At 57.9% G+C, this 15,000-nt stretch overlaps 3 non-coding genes across 3 annotated transcripts; 1 reads left to right on the top strand and 2 right to left on the bottom strand.

The window, feature by feature from the left end:
- Positions 1-147: 147 nt before the first annotated feature.
- LOC139053721 (5.8S ribosomal RNA) lies at positions 148-300 on the bottom strand. The gene has a single exon (XR_011510722.1). It is a non-coding gene; the product is annotated as a 5.8S ribosomal RNA (ribosomal RNA).
- Positions 301-1,537: 1,237 nt separating this feature from the next.
- On the bottom strand, positions 1,538-3,352 carry LOC139053716 (small subunit ribosomal RNA). The gene has a single exon (XR_011510721.1). It is a non-coding gene; the product is annotated as a small subunit ribosomal RNA (ribosomal RNA).
- A 9,141-nt stretch (positions 3,353-12,493) lies between these two features.
- LOC139053713 (U2 spliceosomal RNA) lies at positions 12,494-12,682 on the top strand. The gene has a single exon (XR_011510718.1). It is a non-coding gene; the product is annotated as a U2 spliceosomal RNA (small nuclear RNA).
- The last annotated feature ends 2,318 nt before the right edge of the window (positions 12,683-15,000 follow it).

Raw genomic sequence — 15,000 nt, forward strand, 5'->3', positions numbered from 1 at the left:
GCACGACGGCTCGCCACCGTCTCCTTCTCGTGAGGTTGCTGGCGCGTGGCTTTAGCGCTCAACGTACTGTCCATGATGCCGACGCGGTCAAAACGAGTCGACGGACGCACGTTCCCTGTGCGCCGAAGGCTCTCTTGATATGTGATCCGACCCTCAGACAGACGAAGCCAAGGGAAGACCCAAGGCCGCAATGTGCGTTCAAAGAATCAGTGCTCAGTGTGTCCTGCAATTCACACCAAGTCTCGCAGCTGGCTGCGTTCTTCATCGACCCGAGAACCGAGTGATCCACCGCTTAGAGTCGTGAAAAATAGTTTGTTCAATTCAGTACAGTACAACCAGTGTTTCAGGCACGTGGCGTCTCCCTGTGTGTGGTTTCGAAGAGCGCCTTTCGGCGTGCGCTACTCCTGTTTCGCTCTTTCGTTCGGCGGTCACGCGTTTCCGCATGACCGCTGCTGATCCAACAGCCTACTCGAGACGAAAGACAAGAGCTTGGCGCGCGCGTACTCGCGCAGCTCTCCAAAGCCACTCGGCCAGTGCCAGGGACGGCTCTCTGCGCCGGAGCCACAACAAGTCTACTTGAGGCGGAAGACGAAGCCAGCAAGGGCCTGGCCGCAAGTGCGTTCGAATACGGGATTACAGTCCCTCGTCTGTCCGTACTTCCTCTTTCGACGTGCGGCGCCTTCCCAAAGCGCACAAGTCCGCAAACCGCAGAACGCTTCCGACGTAGCAAAGCCGCGTTTCCTTCGGTACTTCGCAGCAACGCCGCCTTTCCCTCGGCGGCGGGCAAATAGCCTGCAGACGTCGTCGCATTGAACCGCGAACTCGACACCTCGCGCGTCACGAGCGGGAGCCGACCGGCAGCCTCCGGCCCTTTCGGGCGCGGTGGAATTTGCCGCGGAGGACGGGAGAGTGCTTTAGGCCACGGTTCCTTCCGTACTTGGCAGCCGCACCCTCAATACCGCCGGTTCCATGACCGACCGAGCGCCGCACCGTTCCTTTAGTACTTGGGCAGCAACAAAGTCGGGTCGTTACTCCACACTCGCCGCAGGAAGCGACCGGCAGCCGCCAGCCTTTTCAGACTCGGCAGCGTTTGCCGCGGAGGACGGGAGAGCGCTCGCACCACGGTTCCGTGTGTACTAAGCGGCAGCGGCATTAGCTCTCGACCGTCAGTTCCTTGACCGACCGCACGCTTCGCCGTTCCCCTCGTACTGGGCAAGAGCAGCAGGTCGGGTCGTCTTACTCCCATTCCGCGCAAGAGTGCCGAGGCGGACTTCAGAAAGCCCACCCAACAGTGTGCGTTACGCCGTTTCTACCCGCGGGCGCGGCCAAGCCAACCGTCCAAGGTTGCAGCCGGCGTCCACTGGGCGCAACAAATTTGGCACGGGGCGCCCTTCGAAATTCGGGCAATCCCCGGCATGTTCGGGTATAGCCGTCCCCGCGTCCAAGCGGGGCCAGCGGCGGAAAGCGTCGGGCGCAGCGAGCTGCTTCACCCACACGGGGTAGAAACAATGGCGCTCGTCACCCTCGAACAATCCGGTAATGATCCTTCCGCAGGTTCACCTACGGAAACCTTGTTACGACTTTTACTTCCTCTAAATGATCAAGTTTGGTCATCTTTCCAACAGACCGGCGCAACCGAAAGGCCGCGCCGGACATCGGTCCGAAGACCTCACTAAATCATTCAATCGGTAGTAGCGACGGGCGGTGTGTACAAAGGGCAGGGACGTAATCAACGCGAGCTTATGACTCGCGCTTACTGGGAATTCCTCGTTCAAGGGGAACAATTGCAAGCCCCTATCCCAATCACGAAAGAAGTTCCACGGGTTACCCAGTCTTTTCAGACAGGGATAAAGACACGCTGCTTCCTTCAGTGTAGCGCGCGTGCGGCCCCGGACATCTAAGGGCATCACAGACCTGTTATTGCTCTGTTTCGTGCGGCTAGGAGCCGCTTGTCCCTCTAAGAAGGTTGTAAGGTGCTGGGAACCCCGCACCTATTTAATAGGCTAGAGTCTCGTTCGTTATCGGAATTAACCAGACAAATCGCTCCACCAACTAAGAACGGCCATGCACCACCATCCACCGAATCAAGAAAGAGCTCTCAATCTGTCAATCCTCCCAGTGTCCGGGCCGGGTAAGTTTTCCCGTGTTGAGTCAAATAAAGCCGCAGGCTCCACTCCTGGTGGTGCCCTTCCGTCAATTCCTTTAAGTTTCAGCTTTGCAACCTTACTTCCCCCGGAACCCAAACACTTTGGTTTCCCGGAAGCTGCCCGCCGAGTCATTTGAGTAACTCAGGCGGATCGCTGGTTGGCATCGTTTATGGTCAGAACTAGGGCGGTATCTGATCGCCTTCGAACCTCTGACTTTCGTTCTTGATCAAAGAAAACATTCTTGGCAAATGCTTTCGCAGTAGTTCGTCTTGCGACGGTCCAAGAATTTCACCTCTAGCGCCGCAATACGAATGCCCCCGTCTGTCCCTCTTAATCATTACCTCGTATTCCAAAAACCAACAGAACAGAAACGAGGTCTTGTTCTATTATTCCATGCAAGTTTATTCAGGCGACTCGCCTGCGTTGAGCACTCTAATTTTTTCAAAGTAAAAGCACCGGCCTTCTCGAGGCACACAATGAAGTGCACCAAGAAAGGACCGGCATGATGTTCAGTCCGAGCCGTCGCATCGGGTAGATGCACTACTCGTCTGGAACTGAGATCCAACTACGAGCTTTTTAACCGCAGCAGCTTTAGTATACGCTATTGGAGCTGGAATTACCGCGGCTGCTGGCACCAGACTTGCCCTCCAATTGATCCTCGTTAAAGGATTTAGAGTGTACTCATTTCAATTACGGGGCCTCAAAAGAGTCCCGTATTGTTATTTTTCGTCACTACCTCCCCGTGCCGGGAGTGGGTAATTTGCGCGCCTGCTGCCTTCCTTGGATGTGGTAGCCGTTTCTCAGGCTCCCTCTCCGGAATCGAACCCTGATTCTCCGTTACCCGTAACAACCATGGTAAGCAAGTAACCTACCATCGAAAGTTGATAAGGCAGACACTTGAAAGAAACGTCGCCGGCTCGTGGCCATGCGATCAGCACAAAGTTATCCAGAGTCACCACACAATACGGGCCGAAACCCGATCGATCTTGGTCTAATAAAAGCACCCGTCGCCCAAAGGGCTTCAGGCTCACTGCATGTATTAGCTCTAGAATTGCCACAGTTATCCAAGTAGGAAGAAACGATCTAAGGAACCATAACTGATTTAATGAGCCATTCGCGGTTTCGCCTTATTTCGGCATGTACTTAGACATGCATGGCTTAATCTTTGAGACAAGCATATGATTACTGGCAGGATCAACCAGGTAATCGTTCAACTGCGCGTCCCGCCTGTCAAGCAGGCCGGACGCCGTTTTTGCGATGCCGAGGCCACCTTCAGGCGCCCCAGCACGCTTCGTTCTTGCAAAGAGTAGCACTTTGCACAGTCCGAGACGACGGCGTTCGAGCTCGCTACGGCGCCCTCCCCGAAGGGCCGGGTATCGCCACGCGGCAAGAAGCACGCAACATTCTCGATAGACTGGTTGTGTCGACTCGATCACGGCTTGCGGTTTCTCTTGAGCCCGCAGCACAGGTGGACCGACCGACACTTGCAACGTAGCCGAGACGGCAAAGCCGCCAGGCGACGGGTCACGCCCGCGCCTTCGGCGCTTTCGCATTTGACTCGTCCGAGGACGATGCGGAACACAACTCGATATCGTGGAGAAAGCGTCGTCCGACAACCAGCCCCTAACGCATCAAGCGGATGAGGCTGCAGACGTCAGCTGTGGGATCCACGGGAGCGATACCGGGGACACGCTTGACGGGCACGAAGCCCGCCGCATATCAAACACCCAGGTCGCTTTTGGGGGCGACTGCTCTCTGGGACCCCCATATAATAGCAGCGATAAGTTCCCAAATCTCCATGGGGCCGTACTCGTGCCACTTTCGACGAGCGTTTGGCGAAAATCGTGCCGCCTCGCAGCGCCGCGAGCGAGATGGAAAGCTTACGTCGGCAGCGCAATGCCGAAGTCGTGAAAGCGCAGCGCGTCGACCGAATGCGCGAACGGCAATCTCTCGCCTATGGACAGCGCGGTTTCCAGAACAATCGCCTTTCTGTGCCCCTACGGGGCCGCACGCTAGCGCGGCCCTTTCGCCGTTTCCGAGCACGAGTGCGACCGGCGCGGGCGGCGTGCTCGACACCCCGGCTGACGCCGTTTCGGACTTTGTCTCTTCGCGCGCTCGCGCCAACGCCGCGGCAAAACGACGACCTCTGCGCGGTTCTTTCCCGGTTCCCGGCGTGCTATAGTGCAGCCAGCCGGACGGTGGCGACGACTCAGTCGCGGCCGTGCGGTGGCTTGTACGCCAAAGTTGCGTGACGGGCGTCGAGCTCCCGCCGCGGCCCGGCTCAGGTGGTTTCGGACTTCTGTCTCTTCCGAGCGCTCGCGTCGTCGTGGGCACGATTCTCGAGTGCGGAGCGGTGCGCGGACACCACCACGAACACGCGCAAGCCGAAAACGGCACTACGGTACAACGTCGGCCAGGGCGGTACGGCCCCCTTATATGAGCAGCGATAAGTGACCAGATCTCCACGGGGCCGTACTCGTGCGACAAGGCGGCGTACTGCGCCGAGCCGAGCGCCAATATTTGGCCTTGGCACGGCCGATTTGAGCTCTCGCGATCGCCGCGGTACCGCCGCTCACCGATTCAAGGCACGCTAGCGCGGCCCCTTCGCCATTTTTCGAGTAAGAGTGCGAAAAGCGCGCGCGGCGTGCTCGTCGCCCCGGCTGACGTAGTCTCGGACTTAGTCTCGCTCACGCCGCCCCGGCTGACGTCGTCTCGGACTTAGTCGCGCTCACACCGCCCCGGCTCACGTGGTTTCGGACTTCCGTCTCTTCCGAGCGCTCGCGTCGTCGTGGGCACGATTCTCGAGTGCGGAGCGGTGCGCGGACACCACCACGAACACGCGCAAGCCGAAAATGGCACTACGGTACAACGTCGGCCAGGGCGGTACGGCCCCCTTATATGAGCAGCGATAAGTGACCAGATCTCCACGGGGCCGTACTCGTGCGACAAGGCGGCGTACTGCGCCGAGCCGAGCGCCAATATTTGGCCTTGGCACGGCCGATTTGAGCTCTCGCGATCGCCGCGGTACCGCCGCTCACCGATTCAAGGCACGCTAGCGCGGCCCCTTCGCCATTTTTCGAGTAAGAGTGCGAAAAGCGCGCGCGGCGTGCTCGTCGCCCCGGCTGACGTAGTCTCGGACTTAGTCTCGCTCACGCCGCCCCGGCTGACGTCGTCTCGGACTTAGTCGCGCTCACACCGCCCCGGCTCACGTGGTTTCGGACTTTCGTCTCTTCCGAGCGCTCGCGTCGTCGTGGGCACGATTCTCGAGTGCGGAGCGGTGCGCGGACACCACCACGAACACGCGCAAGCCGAAAACGGCACTACGGTACAACGTCGGCCAGGGCGGTACGGCCCCTTATAAGAGCAGCGATAAGTGACCAGACCTCCACGGGGCCGTACTCGTGCGACAAGGCGGCGTACTGCGCCGAGCCGAGCGCCAATATTTGGCTTTGGCACGGCCGATTTGAGCTCTCGCGATCGCCGCGGTACCGCCGCTCACCGATTCAAGGCACGCTAGCGCGGCCCCTTCGCCATTTTTCGAGTAAGAGTGGGAAAAGCGCGCGCGGCGTGCTCGACGCCCCGGCTGACGTCGTCTCGGACTTGGTCGACGCCCCGGCTGACGTAGTCTCGGACTTAGTCTCGCTCACGCCGCCCCGGCTGACGTCGTCTCGGACTTAGTCGCGCTCACACCGCCCCGGCTCACGTGGTTTCGGACTTGCGTCTCTTCCGAGCGCTCGCGTCGTCGTGGGCACGATTCTCGAGTGCGGAGCGGTGCGCGGACACCACCACGAACACGCGCAAGCCGAAAACGGCACTACGGTACAACGTCGGCCAGGGCGGTACGGCCCCTTATAAGAGCAGCGATAAGTGACCAGACCTCCACGGGGCCGTACTCGTGCGACAAGGCGGCGTACTGCGCCGAGCCGAGCGCCAATATTTGGCCTTGGCACGGCCGATTTGAGCTCTCGCGATCGCCGCGGTACCGCCGCTCACCGATTCAAGGCACGCTAGCGCGGCCCCTTCGCCATTTTTCGAGTAAGAGTGGGAAAAGCGACCGCGGCGTGCTCGACGCCCCGGCTGACGTCGTCTCGGACTTAGTCGACGCCCCGGCTGACGTAGTCTCGGACTTGGTCTCGCTCACGCCGCCCCGGCTGACGTAGTCTCGGACTTGGTCTCGCTCACGCCGCCCCGGCTGACGTCGTCTCGGACTTAGTCGCGCTCACACCGCCCCGGCTCACGTGGCTTCGGACTTGGTCTCTTCGAGCGCTCGCAGCCAGGTCGGGGCCGACGCCGACGTCTGCGTGGGGCTTCAACGATTCCCGGCGCGACGCAATGCAACTGCGCGCAGGATGCCAGCGACTCCGCCGTGGCCGTGCGGCGGTGTACACGCAGAAGTTTCGTGAAGGGGTATCGAGCTCCCGCCGCCCCGGCGGACGTGGTTTCGGACTTTAGCGCTCGCAGCGATCTCGCGGCGATCGCTGACGTCTGCGCGGTTTCAGGTGTGCTACGATGCAGCAGTCTGCCGCACGACAATTTACGGAAGCGAGTGCATTCCGCCCCGGCGGACGCGGCAGCGGACTTTGTGCCTGCGGGAGTGCTCTTGTTGCTGTAAAATTTGAACGGGTGCAGCTGCGCGAAGCAAGTGTACACATTTTCTCTCTCTCTCTCTCTCTCTCTGCCTCTGAGGCGACTGTAATTTTAATTTAAATGCAATTGGAGGCGGGAGCAACCTGATGAGAGTAGGCGGACTTCGGCACACCTTGTAGTTTAGAAATTGTTTTCAAGCTTTGAGGACATACACAATCGCGCCATCTGCTTTCCCCGTCTCTTTGGCACTTCATAGTGTGTGCAGCATGCTCTGCATTCCAAAGAAACGCGCCTGTTTCTCCCCCTCTCTCACGTTCTTCTTGTCTTTCTTGCTGCTCTTGTGAGAAGTTGCTATGCTCTTTACTCGCTGTAAAATAGAATGCTTGCGCGAGCCAACAACTTGCGTGTCTTTCTTTTTTTTTGTTGTTGTTGTTTTTTTCTCTCTTCCCAAGACGTTTCTGCCATTATTCACTAGCTCTCGTTCTTAGTATGCAACGGAGCGTTAGCTCGCGCCATCTACCTTTCTTTCTGTATGGCGAAGGCCGTAGGTTTTCCTAGTTCCGCACACAGATGGCGCGGATGCGTTTTCGCGCCAGTTTCGAACGACCTCGCTGTACACATGTTTCTCATTTAAAAGTTTCAAAGGGGCTTGCGAAAGGGCGTGGTCCTTTTTTCTTGCGCAAGGCTGAGCTTTCCAGCTGTGCTTAAGCTATGCTAGCATGTGTGCGTATGTGTGTGTGTGTGTGTGTGTGTGTGTGTGTGTGTGTGCGTGCGCGCGCGCGCGTGCGTGCGCGTGCATATGTGTGCGTGTGTGTGTATACACGCACACGGTAAAGATGATGGGGTAGCGCTATTTCTTTCTTTCTTTCTTTCTTTTTTAACAACACCTGTGCTCCACATGGCGATCTTCCTGCCCTCTATGTTTCCGGTTGGAAGGAGTGCGCAGCCTTTTCTATATTTATTTTTTTTTTCATTCTCTTTCATTCGTACATGAGGCGCGCTACCTAATTCTAGCGGTCGAATCGACACGTTGCAATCCGTCCCGGCCTGTGCCGTATGAAAACTTTCAGTGGGCCTTGCGGTAAATAAAAGGAAATGAGGGAAATGCGCGTAGTGTATTACACTTGCGCACGGGCTTGAAACGAAGGCCTCAAAGAAAGCCGCCTTGAGCGGTCGCATTCAGACGGAAGTAAGCATTCCCCTTGCGCGTGTTTTCCGCTCGCCTGTTCCGTTTTCTACGAGGTTGCCTTCGTTGGTTTTGCCTTGCGAACAAGCTTGCGCTCGGGTCTCGTTTCTACGCGACGGCGTTTCGTTAACAGTGAAAGACTGAGGCGTCGCGAGTTGATTCGCGAGATAGAGAGCATAGAGTCTCTAGACGGGCTGGGTTTTATAAGATTGCCCACGCTGTTGCTGAGGTTACCAATGTCGCCAGGGCACCCACAAGGCAGTGGTACAATGGAGTGAAGTGAAAGACATCGCTTCTCGGCCTTTTGGCTAAGATCAAAGTTTTGGCTAAGATCGCTTCTCGGCCTTTTGGCTAAGATCAAAGTGTAGTCACTGCAGCTGGCTTGCCCGGCCTTTGACACACTCATCTTTGTAGAGGCGCCCGGTTACCTGCTCCGGTCATAGCAAGGTCTTTCCCCTATCCCAGCCCTATCTTTCCAGGCCCTCGGCTCCCTGCTGCACTGCCTCCAGGACAGCCCGCGTGCTGCTACCTGGTGGCCCCTGGACGACCCACACCGGCCCGCTTCCTGGTCCTGCCGCTGCCTGGCGCTGCCTGCCGCCCCCCGGAGACTCCTGCCCCGCTCGGCCTGACCACTGCTTGGTGCTGCCTGCCTGCGGGGTGCCCGCTGGTCCTGCCGTCCCGACTGGTGCTGTGCTGGGGCACAACCGGCTGGCCCCTGCCTTCGCCATCGTCTGTCATGGGCCCGGCCCACTAGCTGCCACCCCTGGTGGCCCCCTAGCCTCCGGACCTGGCCTCCTTTAAGGAGAGCCGCCGGGTCCGGAAGGTAAGACCATACAATGGACTCTGGGGGCCACGGCCGCACGGCCCATGACACCAGTGAAGACGATGGCGACCCCATCACCCCTAGGCAGGAACGCCAGCCGGCCCGTGAGGATGGCACCCTCACGGTGTTCTTTCCCGTGCCCCAAACGGTCCGGTGCTGCGAAGAGGGCTGCCGAGCTGCCTATGCCGCGGCCAAATGGACAGCGCGGCGGCAGTCCCTCCAGCGGCACCTGGAACTCGAACACGGCACCAGGATCCGGCGCACCATCAACGTGTGCACCATCTGCGGCGAGACACTGGGGCTTCGACCAGCCTCTCACGCCTGCCTGGCTGCAGCCAACTTGACTGCCGCCCCCCCTGTTGCCCTGCCACACCAGTGTGGCAGTTGCCCAATGTCCTTCCCCACAAGGAGGGGCTTGGGCAACCACGAGCAGTGGCACAGGAGGGAGGCGGCACTGGCGGCCAGGCGTGATCTCGCCGCGGGTGCTGCCACTGGTGCGTCGGAGCAGGACAGCGACAGCACCCCCGCAGCAGAGCAGGACAGCACCGAGGGTCCCGTTGAGGACCCTCCTGGAACACCAGCAGTGGCGACCGGGCAGGCCGCCGACCAGGAGCCGTCTCCCGTGGCACCTCGGGGAACACCCGGACACAGCAGCGATGGCGAGATGGCCGAGGCACCTTCTCCGCGGACGCCAAACCAGTCAGGGCGGACCGCGGCCTCGGCCTCCCCTTCTCCAACACCATCGCTGCCGTCCAACCGAGGCAGCCCGGGAGCACCAGTCTCCGAGGCTCACGAGCCGGCGGCCATGCAGGAGCTCTCCCCGGGCAGGGCAGAGGTGCAGGACCATGACGGAAGCAACCAGGACTTCGGGACCCAGGACGAACATGCTGGTACCACACGACCAGAGGGCAGTGCGTGGACCTTAGCGGACGAAACGGCAGAGCTGCGGGCATTGAGCCGGTTGCCTGAGTCTGCTGGGGAGTGGGCACGGTTCGAAAACATCCTTGACCGTGCCATTGCAGCCGCAACCAAACACCTGCGGCTGCCAGTCGGGGACTCGCGCCAATCACGGAGGCGCGAGGTGAACCCCGACAACCCCCAGCAGATACAAACTCTCTACAGAAGGAACCGGCGCCGGGCAGTGCGGCTAATCACTGAAGGCCCGTCCCAGCTCTGTCCGATCGACCCCCACGCACTGCAGGACCACTACTCGAACCTCTGGTCACCAACACCCGTGGATACCAGCATCCTGAGGTCAAGGCTTCCAGCCACCGAAGAACTGGACTTGTGCCCCTTTACACCGGAAGAAGTCGCAGCCAAGCTCCGTAAATGCGAGAGTACAGCTCCAGGGGAGGACCGCCTCACGTACCACCACTGGAGGCAGGTGGACCCTGAGGGCAGGTTCCTGGCGGCGGTATACAACGTATGCCTCCAATACCGCCGCACGCCCCTGAGCTGGAAGTCGACGAGGACTATCCTGATATACAAGAAGGGCGACCGCGAGGACCCCACAAACTGGCGACCCATTGCCCTTGGTCGCACGATCGCCAAACTGTATGCCGGGTGTCTCACCACCCGGCTGCAGAGGTGGTTGGGCGACCATGCGGTACTGTCCAGGTGTCAGAAGGGCTTCCTGCCGCACGATGGGGTGTTTGAACACAACTTCGTGCTGCAGGGACGCCTGGATGATGCTAGGACAGGAGGTGGGGAGCTGTGCGTGGGGTTCCTCGATTTTGCCAACGCTTTCGGCTCGGTCGCCCATCAGGCCCTCGTCGACGCTGTCCGCGGCGCCGGCGCGGGGGAGGCCTTTGCTACCATCGTTGAAGACCTCTACCGCGCCAACACCACCTGCGTCGTGGCAGCAGCTGGCATTACGGAGCCAATCACCATCGGAGCTGGGCTGAGACAGGGCTGTCCTCTGAGCGGCCTGCTTTTCAACCTGGTGGTGGACCCGGTCATCCGTGCAGTACAGGGAGGCGATAGGCAGCACAACATCCTTGCCTACGCCGATGATCTGACGCTGCTGGCCGCGGATCCCGCCACCCTGCAGAGCCGCTTGGACCGTGTAACAGCCCTGTCGGCCCGGCTCGGGCTGCGACTCAACGCCGCCAAGTGCCGGTCTCTACACCTGTCTGGTCGCCACCCCGTGGGTACACGGCCCACCTCTTTCACCGTGGGTGGCGACCCGATTCCGGCGCTTGGCGACTTCCAGGGGCACAAGTTCCTGGGCCGTCCAGTGGGGTTCAGGGTGCTACCGGACGAGACGACGGTCGACGAGGCCATCCACCTGGGCAGAAAGCTGCTCTCCTCTATGCTCGCCCCATGGCAGAGGCTGGATGCTATCAAAACATTCTTGTATCCAGCCCTCAACTTTGCCATGCGGGTGGGCCTTGCCAGCAAGGGAGAGTGGCAACGCCTGGACGAGGAGCTCCGCCCGCTCATCAAGAAGACCCTGTACGTGCCAGCCAGAGCTTCCAATGAATACTTGTACGGAAGCTCACAGGCTGGCAGTGCAGGGATCCCACTTGCGGCGGAGCTCAGCGACATCTGTCGGGTGGATGGAGCCTTCAAGCTACTGACGTCGACCGACGTGGAGGTCCGGGAGCGTGCAGCAGGAGAGCTCGAGGGCGTAGTGTCAAGGCGGCTGAGACGACCCGCGAACACCGAGGACATGGAGGCCTACCTCTCAGGCGAGACGGAGGGCGACTTTCGGCAAACGTCCACACAGGTCCAGTCTGTGTGGACGGAGGCCCGCAAAGCCTCCCGTCGCCTCTCCGTCGCCTGGGAGCTGTTGGAGCATGGAGCCCGCATCAACTGCGGGGAGGCCTCTGTGTCAGCGAGGAACCGCCACAAGCTGATCAAGACAATCCGGGCGCTCCTCTCCACCGAAAGGGACCAATCTCTGCAAGACAAACCGAACCAAGGCAAGGCGATGGTGTGTGTGGCGGCCGACCCGGCAAACTCACACTTCATGAGGTCCGGCCGCTACACCCATTTCATCGACTGGCGCTTCATTCATCGAGCCCGACTAAATCTCCTCCCCCTCAACGCCACAAGACTCTGGGCACCCGCGGCGGACAAAAGATGCAGACGCTGCGGGTATGGGGAGGAGACACTGCCGCATGTACTTTGCCATTGCATGCGGCAGAGCCGGGCCATGACGGAGCGCCATAACACCATCGTCGCCAGAATAAAAAAGGCTGCTTTGGGTCGGTTTACAGTCATTGCGGAGAACCAGGTCGTAGGCAACACATCACTCAAGCCCGACCTGGTACTGGCCCGTGGAGAGGAGGCACTCATCCTGGACGTCTGCTGCCCTTTCGAGAACAGGCTGCAGGCGTTCCAGGACGCCCGGAAGGCTAAGGAGGAGAAGTACGCCCCTGTACAGCGTCATCTCCTCCGGCGGTTCCAGCGTGTGACGGTGGACGCGGTGGTCGTCGGCTGCCTTGGCAGCTGGGATGTGGGGAACGACCGGGTGATGCGCAGGCTGTGCAGTAGGTCATACCTACGGACACTTAAACGCCTGTGCATCAGTGACACAATAAGCGCCTCTACAAAGATTTTTAGAGCCCATGTCGGCACCTCTTAATGATCTTATGTTTTTAGAGAAGCGCCATTTTTTGCACTGTTTTACACCTTTACAGTTTTAGTCTTTTATTACTAACACCACTAACTAGTTTTTTTAGCCATTTGTTTGCGTTTTTAGATTATACACCTTTTATTCGTTTTCTCCTTGGTTCTGTAACTTGTATTTTTTGATGTTCTGTAACTAGCATGAATAAAAACTCTGTTCTTATCAGCTTAATATCTGATACGGGTTCTATATGGATCCACGATATTAAACCTATTTTTGGAAGTTGGCGGAGTGCTTGAAGCCTGCTTCACCTCCGCCGCAGGTCGGCCCGGTATTGCACTACCTCCGGGATCGGCCCCCGCTCACTTAGGTGAGACTTCATTCAATCAAAATGAAGAACACAAGCTCGAAGCGAGCACTCACGTGACACGCACCATTCCCATACTATACGCAACGATGCCGGTGTTTCTGAACGATTGTCTGCTGTAATGAGCCACTTGGGGGGGGGGGGGGAAGGGTGATTAGCCGTGGGTTTTGCAATCAATGTAAGTCCCACTCAAAGCCAACACTGCATTTTGGAGTTCACTATCGCTTTGATCCGTAAACGACAGCAAGCTCGCCCTGCGAAAATCCGCTGCCCTAGTGGAAGAAAGGTTCCCTATGAAACAAAAATGGAGTGCCCGATTTCCGGCAACATTTTCGCTGCAGTGGGACCGAGCGCCTCGAAAACAAACTTGTCGTATGGCCAAGTGTGGCGAAATATATTCAAGGGTTCAGAGGTGCCTCAGCTTTCCAACCTGTATGTTATGAATACCTGTTGCTACCTTTTCGTCATCATCATCCTGCTGGCTACGACCACTGCAGGGCAAAGACCTCTCCCATTATTCTCCAAGCACCCCGGTCACGTGTAAGCCCGGTCACGGTCGCCGTCTAGTGCCTGCGCCCTTCCTAATCTAATCTGCCCTCCTAAATTTCCGCCACCCCGTGCTACGCTTCCCTTCTCTTGGAATTCAGTCGGTAACCCTTAATTGATGATCTTCCCCCCACATTGCATGCCCTGCGCACGCCCATTTCTTTTTCTTGGTTTAAACTAAGGTGTCATTAGCTCGCGTTTGTTCGCTCACCCCCCGAATCTGCTCTATTCTTATCCCCCGTAGCGCTACACCCATCATTCTTCTTTCCAAAGCTCGTCGCGTCGCCCTCAGTTACCCTTCGGTAATCCTTAAGGTCCTTCGTTGCGGCACTCGCGGCATCTTTCTCATTTAAATAAGGCTATTTCGTTCAGTTTTGGGGGAAAACTCAATGAGCTAGGCGCGATTGTGTCCCCGGCGCCGCTCTCAACAAGATGGCGGCGCCCAGGCTTTTTGCCTGGTGGTTCGGCTTGACGCAGAACACGCCTGCAGGGCAGTGAAGCCGCATTGAAGGGGCAACGAGCGGCGCAGTGAAGCGCATGCTCGGGCGAAAAACGCGAACATCAGCCAAAAATACAACCAAATGGCCAAATACGAATTTCCGTTATGGGAAATTGGAGTTCAGTTGGCGCGTTGCGCTCGCCTAAGGTAAAGAACATAAATGCGAGTGCCACATCAGCCAAGTCAATGCTGAGGATCGCGTATCATTTCTTATTTATTTTTCCCCTTGCCTCCTGGCCTGCGTGGCCCTAGCGCGCATGCCCACGAAAGTAATGCAATAAGGAAAACGCGAAATCATGCGGTGACGGCTGTATCATATCCATTGTGCGTGCTTTGTTCTTTTTGGACTACAGTGGTGTGCGTTATGAGAAAGTTTCAGTGACCAGCGAACCTATATTTAGAACCACATTTACGGTTACTGCTAACAAGCTGCGGGTAGGTGTTTTTTTTTCTTTCTTTCTTTTTTTCGCTACCAACGATGGGTTATCGCAACCGCGATCGGTTGTGCTAGACGCGTTCTTGCCAAACGTTGGCTCTATACGCGACCCGTGACGCGTGGTCGGCACATTCAAGCAGTCCATTGCAAACCGTTCCAAGAAGAAGGATGCTAGCTCCACGTTCCGCCGGGAGCGCTAGTTCGAAGATTGTACTTTTAGACCCTCGAGGAAGCACCGCCATCCCACGTTTTCTATAACGCGCTAAGACTCAGAGCGACAGCGACCACTTGTCTTTGTCAATATCTCGGACACACTTTTTTTTTTTCTTTAATCCAGATCGTCAGACGAGCCCGCGTTCACGCGCACTCGCTCTCTCCGATAAGCAGGGTAGCTCGGTTGGGGTGTTGTAGGGCCTCGCGCATGCGCTGCTGAGTTCGTCGCTTCGCCGGCCGGTCGACGCTGGCGCGGTACTGGTAATCAACTTCGACGGGCATGGTGAAACGTCACTGTGAAACGTCACGACTAGCAATGCAATGTGTTTGCGAGCAATCGGAGAAATGAGAGAGCCCCTGTAGATTAGTGGAAACGTTCCTCCAAGTATTACGTTTGCAATTTGCGCCTACGAACATGAACTAGACAAAGGAAATGATCTGTAGCCGCCTTCACTTCATAAAATTCCCGTACGAAGAAATTTGCGTGCGCACGTGATCTCCCGCATGAAACCAGACGATAGGTTAATTTTAGCCGTTCATTTCGATTTGCCGAATGTAAACCGGAACACTTTCTCCACGCGCTCTTGAGGTTTGAATGACAATCAATGACATGCTTTTTTTA

Source organism: Dermacentor albipictus, unplaced genomic scaffold (assembly GCF_038994185.2).
Source record: "Dermacentor albipictus isolate Rhodes 1998 colony unplaced genomic scaffold, USDA_Dalb.pri_finalv2 scaffold_168, whole genome shotgun sequence".
NCBI lineage: Eukaryota > Metazoa > Arthropoda > Arachnida > Ixodida > Ixodidae > Dermacentor > Dermacentor albipictus.